The following is an 8545-nucleotide window of genomic DNA, read 5'->3' as shown; positions in this document are numbered from 1 at the left end:
AAATAAAGGTATACATGTGGCTCTAGGGACATCGGTCAGTGGGTTGGCTTGGCTGGTGGGTATGCGGTGTGATATCCATGGTGTCCAGACTTTGGGGATCCCAGCCTTAAAAGTTACGTTCCCATACAACAAAACTGCATTCTCAATCACGTTTAGAGGGAAACGTTTTTTGTCCTGGATTACATTTGTCTTTGACCCATGATGAATATGTTTCTAGTCTGTTTATAGAAGGTCAGGGCAAATAGATGGACCAAACAAACACCGGACTTTCACCCAGAAGACAGCTGTTGTGACCGGTGTTAAACCAAAAGTCAATGTACTTCACCCATACGGTCTATGACTTAACAAACGCTACGTACGTAACATACCTAACATACCTAACTTAATTTATGTATGAAACTTAAATTATGTAACAAACCTAAACCATCACCTTTTCTTTAAAGCTTTAGTGCGTAACTTTTTGATATTAATAAGTTACATTTAAGCCATTGCCAAATGAGTTGCTATGAAGCTAATTTAGACTATCAGCTCCACACAACTCTCTCTGGATTTCTTCCTTGGCTACAGGCAACTGTGTGGAGAATTCCTCATGGCGGCGACAGAAACTACTCACTATAGCTTTAACCTAACCAGGTTTTTTGTAAAAAAAATTAATACAACTAATTTTGTATCAATTCACAATGTTAACCACGTGTTTATAACAGCGACCGTTTAACAACGTGCACCAGTTGCTGGGAAATATGTTGCTCTCGAAACGTAATCAAGGATGCAGTTTGGTTGTGGTTTGGTTGTGAACTATGGCTGACATGGACTAAAATATTTAATCCCGATTAATCTCATGATTCTCTATAGTTAACTCAATTAATCCCACATTTTTTTATCCGTTCAAAATGTACTTTAAAAGGGATATTTTTCAAGTTTTTAATGCTCTTATCAACATTGGAGTGGGCAAATATGCTTTCTTTATGCAAATGTTTATCATGATTGCTAATCTAAAATCTAAAACAATGACGAATACTGTCTGGAATACTCTCCACATTAACCTTTTTTTTTTATGAGACAGGGTTGGTTGGAGTAGGTTTGCTCAATCGACAGGTTTCTTAGCCTATCACAGTCAATAATGGTGGTTGCCACTTGTTTGTTGCATCTGAGTTCTAACCAGCCTTTAAGTTACTTTTGACCAAAATTTGGAATTTGGGGCTCCAGTAAGTGGGAAAATGGTGGACAGCAGTAAGCCCTTATATCAAAAGTCCCTTTGGATACCTGTTGGTGACAGTCTACCTATCCAGTACAAATAACATTTACTGGCTTATGTTAGTAGCCCGTTAATTGTATTTGTATACTTAGTCCTAATAAAAGTTGCAATAGTGTTGCAATATAATGATTCATGATGCATATTCATGTTGATGCCCTGGCCATCTGCAGGGAGTTTCCTTGACCAACTAATTTACTGTAATGCAACACCCAGTTTTATAACAGATGGTTCACCCACAGAGTGCTGCCATGTACTCTATGTGTGTTTATCCTTAAAATGGCAACAGCGAGACTCAGTGATGTGGAAATATTGGCTATGGATTTGTTATGGTCTCATTCATCTCTTCATCTCTCTCCACTGTGTTTTCTCTCACTCTCTGATAGCATCAGGTCATCTCTACTAAATGACGGATCATTCTACCACAAACACCACGCCGCTAAAAGTGGACCAATTTATCAGCTCACTTTATTTATGTGTGTGTGTGTGTGTGTGTGTGTGTGTGTGTGTGTGTGTGTGTGTGTGTGTGTGTGTGTGTGTGTGTGTGTGTGTGTGTGTGGTGTCCTGGTTGGAGTGACACTGAAAAACTATGAAAAGCAAATTAATCTTTTTCTTAAATCCTTTGATCTCTCTCTCAATGGGACTCATGGGACATTGTGTTTCCTCCACATACACCTGTACAGTTAACAGAATGTTATGCAAGAAGAAATGTTTAGTTTGAATCATGTATAATAGGAGGAAGGAGACTTTTGAAAAAAGGACTGATAATAGAATGAAAAGTTGAATATAGTATATACTGTATATAATCATGTTATGGTGTATTGTTAGATTAGACTCTTAGACTCTTAGACTCTGTGGCCTTTGATAAAGCTAATCTGGGAACAATGCATGTAAGAGTAGACAAGTGGAACTTTAATAAGACTACTATCTCTTCTCCACTACGGTAAGTAAGTGACCTGAACCTGGAGCTTCCTCTACATGTAACTCAAACTTATAAGAACATATAAGATCTAGGTTCTGCTAATATAGATTGTATTTTACACTTATAATAACCAGGAGCATTAAGGTCAGTCTTCGGATCAACGTTGTGATGTCAAGTGATTTGTGAGCAACCTTTATTTACAATAACGGCGGTGAGGTTGTCTGAATGGATGAGGATAACTTTTGCAACACATTGTCCCCAAAGAAGGGCAGCGATGACTAGGGGGTATGGGGTTCATAGAGAGCAAGGACCGTTCCGGTGGCCAAGTGAAACCGAGCCGTCTACCGCCGTAATGACGTCAGAAGCCACAGTGTCAGCTCAATTTTACAGGCATCGTCCAAGAAGATGTCATCATGGGGGGGACGAGACGGCGGCAGTTAGGACGGTAAGTGGGAGTGGAAGGATTGATGTGAATGGCAATATTCAGGTGTTTGAGCAGGGAGACAAGCTGTTGCTTTGTAGATCAGAGTGAATCTAAGGAAGGCAGACTTGAGGATGATGATGTGACCACAAGAAAGTTTTCCGGAAGTTAAATTCTGTATTTGTGATTGTAAAGGAGGATCCAGCAGAGTTATTTGGAAAGGGAAATGATTATTTTGGGGTTGCTCTAGCACCCGATAGTGAGAAGGATGGCGAAAATGTAGGAACCTTTTCAAAGAAATGCCAAAGAACCTTCAGAAATCAGGATGTATGTGAACTAGCGTTCGAGATGGTCCCTCAGAGTGGACTTCCAGGTGTTTCTTGGTGTTATCGGCATATTCAGAGACCGTTCTCAGTGGGGTTGTTGGGGCAACTGAACATGGTGTGGCCGCTATTGCAGAAAGAATAGCTGTGGTAGCTCTGACCTCTGTGCGGCTTGGTTGTGTGGGTGGTTTCTGGTCAGAGCTACTAACCAGGAAGTAGTGGACGATGCTGTGCCGAGGAACATGGATAGCAAAGGGCAGATGTGATGAAAAGGTAATTTATAGAAGGGGTGTCATACATGTGGCTCGTGCACCAGAACTGGCTCGCCAAGGGTCCAATCAGGCCCACTGGGTGACTTTGGAAAATGTGAAAATCTCAGAGAATTAATTCCAATTCCAAATGTACCACTTTAATCTCAGAGAATATACAAGTAATTTGTCTGTTAATTTATGACTTTAATCTCAGAATTTCTGAGTTTTATTTCTCCCTTTTTCCCTCTCCCTTGGTTCCGTAATATTTTTTTTCTTCCAACAGTGGCCTTAGATGCTGTTGTTGCAGAAGCAACTTGCTTTTGCCAACCAGCCTGGTCTCACAGAATTCCATGAAATGATCACGAACTGTTAACATCGCATTACGTGGTGGTGACACAGAATGTGTGAAAATTCTGTGTGGCCACCACAGAAAACAAGGCCAATGTAAAGTCAATGAGAAGATGACGTAGCATTAAGACAGACTATGGTAGCGAGTAGAATGAAAGCCCGAAAATCTGCGTAAGGAGGTTGGTTGAGGGGGATGGATGGGTCAAACACAGGACTTTCACCCAGGAGACCGGGGATCGTGTCCCGCGTGTCATATTTCCTAAACCTAACCGTCCCGTTCTTCTTTTCCTAAACCCAACCGTCCCGTTGTTGTCCCGTTATTGTTTTCCTAAACCAAACCGTTTATTGTTTTCCTAAACTCAACCGTTAAGGGGCCGTGGTCATTTCACGGAATTCTTCTGTGGGCCCATCACAGATTTTTTGCGATTCCGTGAAACTGCCACAGATTTTGAGTTAAGGGGCCGTGTTCATTTCACGGAATTCTGTGAGATCAGGTTGTGCCAACAGTTTCTAATCTTTCTGGAGTGATTTAGTGGTCTGGCCCACTTGAGATCAAATTAGGCTGTATGTGGCCAATGAACTAAAATTTGTTTTACATCCCTGATTTATAAGGTTAGGGGGTTATAGACAAATACTGGATTTACTGTAGTCTATTTAAAGTTAGTGATGCTGCTAACATGCTTATTTCTACAGTATGTGCTTTGTGCTTAAACTAATATTTACAATACACAAGATGGGTCAGTGCTAAGTGAAGTGGCAACACATTACAATGGGCGGGGGCACACCAAATCCTGCTTTGGGCCTCCAAAAGCCTTGGGCCAGTCCTGATTCAGACACCAGGAAAAGATCATCGATGAGGGGTTGAGAACTAGCACGTAGTCCATGGTGAGGTAACCAACATTAGACAACTCAAGTAATGTCAAACAGTCGTGAGAACTGAGACAAACGGGAGAGAGATGGTTAGACCATAGGCATAATTTACAGGGGGGATGGGGGAGTAACAGCCCCCCCAATATTTATAACTTGCTGGTTCAACCTTCCTGTAATTTCCTTCATATAAATAAAGACATTTGCACCATAACTTGATGCAGAAAAGGCACAAATTGTTGCAGAAAAATTAACCCGAATTCAGAAAATGAAGTGTTTGATATGCTCAAAATTTCTCAAAAGTGGAGATCTCAAACCCCCCCAATGTTGAACCCAAAGTAACGGCCTTGATTTAGACACACATATGAATAGTAGCTCTGGACTGGTGATTATATTAGTGAGCGAGAGGTGGTTCAATCAGTGAGGTGCAGGTAATTGAATTAGTGGGAGAGAGAGGAGTGTGATTGTTTCTAATAACTAAGGGGTTTTTGAGAGATTTTCAACCACAAAGTTCACAGTATAATGTACTGAAATACTTTATGATGTCCCAGGATTCTCAACAAGGTGTCATCTGTGCATGCACAGAGAGTATCAAACATGCATTAAATTATAACCAGATGCAAGATGATGGATAATGGACTGAGGACTCACAGCAGTACTGTATAGGGCTTTGTTTGAGCCAGATCCTACCAGAGCACAATCCTGACACAGATCTTATTCTGCCAGACCCAGCACTTCCTCTATTGTGATTACAGTCTGTTTATACTTTTCCTGAAAAATTTAATGTTGTCACTTCTGCTATTCTTTTATTTCACAGACATTACGTGTAAGTCAGTTGGACTCTGGTAAAGCGCTTCATTTTTTTGTTTTGGTTCAGTCTAATCGCTCTCATCATCAACTTCAAGAGAAAGCTCTATAAACCCACTGTACACTACCTGCCCAGCATTAGACAGCAGTTAGTGACTAGTCTGTGACCAGAGTGGAGCATTCAGCAGTTTAAGAGCCAGATATCTTTCTCAGGAATTGGTGGAGACCAAAACCGAGCTAATGCAGAGTGAATAATTGACTTCCATTCATCAGATGGACAGGAACACCATTCCTAACAATTGATGATGTTGCCCTGTCACTACTGGATGTGTAAAAAAGTAACTGTTTAAAACATTAAACATAATATAGGGACACAATGAAAATGACCAACAACACACTGTTTGACTCTTTTTGGGGACATGACACAGTGGAAGCCTGTGTTTTTTAACTGCAGTGTTCAAGAACATGGATCGTTTTTCCAGTTAGTATTTAAATTGCGCAAAGGATGTGGGTGCCCGGATAGCTCAGTTGGTAGAGCGGGTGCCCATATATAGAGGTTTACTCCTCGATGCAGCGGGCCCTGACAATTCTGTTTTGATTTTTGTTGCAACAGATGATCAAATCCATGTCTTTTCTCTTCTTCCTATTCTTTCTGTAGTGAGCAGACATCAGTTCTATCATGGGCCAAGGGTCCAGTTAGTCCACAGGGTATATGCAGGAAGAGCCAGGCCTGTTTTATTATGACTAAACACACACTCTCATACACACCCATAGACAGACGGAAAGTCCCTATGGACAGACAGTTCAGATAAATGTCACACAATGTACATCAGATGTTACAAACAAGCACATTAGCTGTTTGTGTAAGGTTATTTCTGGGAAAAATACAGTAAAAATGTTTCCTTAAAGTAAATATTATGCTCATTTTCAGGTTCATAATTGTATTTAGAGGTTGAACCAGAAGGTTAACTTGGTTTAATTTTCAAAAAACACCATATTTTTGTTGTACTGCACATTGCTCCACATTGTGTTGAGCTCTCTGTTTTAGCTACAGAGTGAGACATCTCACTTCTGTTCTATCTTTGTTGGGAGTCGCACATGCTCGGTACCTAGGTAAGGACTACTAGTCAGTCAGAAGCAGAGTATGAGGGCGTGCCCTGACAGTACCTAGGTAAGGACTACTAGCCAGTCAGAAGCAGACTATGAGGGCGTGCCATGCTAGCAGCTAGGTGAGCATTATAACGTGTGTTCCAAAGTGACCACGTTTGTCTCTGAAGTAAAGGCTGGACTACAGTAGAGCTGTTTGGAGCAGTTTGTGAACAGTGTTTTCTGTTGGAGATGGTAAGTCCCTTTGGGGTGGACTTTGGGCTTTTTCACTGCACAAAAAGATATATAACACAATAAAGGAAAGGGGAAAAGCCAAAAAGCATAATATGAGCACTTTGTGATGCAGTTTGCATCTAAGAGCAAAGTTAGTTGTTTACAAATCTGGTACAAAATAATGCAAATGTAAAAAAATAACAACTGAACTGCAGAGTTGGTGATACTTCTCAGTGGGGTCATTACTGCATGCTAACACCTATCACATTATACATTACACAGTAGGTCATTAATCATTTTTTGGTTTGTTTGTAGTATAAAATATCTGCTGCTAATAGCACCAGTATTATTAATACTAATATAATTAAATAATTGACAAAGCCATTCTGCTGCCCAATCATTTTTACTTTTGATTCCTTAAGTACATTTACACTTTACATATCTCACTATCATCAATATCAAAAGCAGCTGTTAAATAATAAATAAATAAAGCACCTACAATGTTCTTATCTCTTAACCAGGCTTATGGCATTGGGATCAATGCAGTGGCTGGGGAACCTTTACTTGTAATGGAGTATTTCCACCAGTATTGCTTTTACTATTTGTTCAGTAAAATATCTAAATACTTCTTCCACTACTGCAAGCAAGACAAATATTCAGATTATTATTATTATTATTTTTATTGTATAATTTACAACATAAGATTTTTAAAAGTAGAACCTCAAACATTTGGTTGATGTTCTTATGTAGATGCAGATTTTTCTTTTACAGTTTTGAAATATTTACTTAGAATCTCAATATATTGACTTAATATCTTAAAATATTGACTATCTCAATATATTGACTTAATATCTCAAAATATTGACTTAGTATCTCAACATATTGACTTAATATCCCATAATATTGACATAGTATCTCAATATATTGACTTAATATCTCAAAATATTGACTTAGTATCTCAACATATTGACTTAATATCCCATAATATTGACATAGTATCTTAATATATTGACTTAGTAACTCAGAATATTGACTAAGAATCTCAAAGTAATAAGAAACTTTAAAATATTGACTCAGTATGTCAATATATTGACTTAGTAACTCAGAATATAAGAATCTCAAAAAAGGAGAAACTTTAAAATATTGACTTAGAATATCCAAATATTGATGTAGGATCTCCAAAAATGTACTTAATATCTCAAAATATTGATTTAGTATCTCAACAAATTGACTTAATATCCCCAAATATTGACTAAGAATCTCAAAATAAGGAGAAAGTCTAAAATATTGACTTAGAATCTAAAAATTATGACTTGATATCTCAAAATATAGACTCAGTATCTCAAAATATTGACTTAGTATCTCAGAATATCTACTTAGTATCTCAATATATTGACTTAATATCTTAAAATATTGACTAAGAATCTCACAGTAATGAGAAGCTTTAAAATATTGACTTAGATTATCAATATATTGACTTAGTATCTAAATATATTGACTTAATATCTCAAAATATTGACTTAATATCTCAAAATATTGACTAGTATCTCAATATATTGACTTAATATTCCAAAAAAATTGACTTAATATATTAAGTCTATATATTGAGATACAAAAACACCCTAGGTTGAATTTTGGTGAGCATTACACTTTAATGACATTTTGTGGTGGCTGTGTGATTTTTGTCTAAAGTTGATAAAGTTAGAATTAGAAAACACCAATCATCTGTCAATAGTATGGCTTTGGTTATGTGTCATGATCATTTTCTTAAGGTAGGGTGGGGGTTAAATGCCATATGTAGCAAACCAAATGATGATGATAACTGTACTAATATTATTAGGAGGAAGGTGAAAATGATCATCTAAAAGAAAACGTTTTTTGTGTGTTATTGTATAAGGTTAAAGAGAGGAAGTTCAAATTCTTGAAAAACACAGGAGGGCAGCTCAGGGTTTATTGGACTCTTTCTAACATGATGCCAATATACTATATATAGACTATAAAGAAGACAGGGATGATGCAGATGACGGTGATTGG

The sequence above is a fragment of the Perca fluviatilis genome, chromosome 21 (assembly GCF_010015445.1).
Source record: "Perca fluviatilis chromosome 21, GENO_Pfluv_1.0, whole genome shotgun sequence".
NCBI lineage: Eukaryota > Metazoa > Chordata > Actinopteri > Perciformes > Percidae > Perca > Perca fluviatilis.
This window is presented reverse-complemented; position numbering follows the sequence as displayed.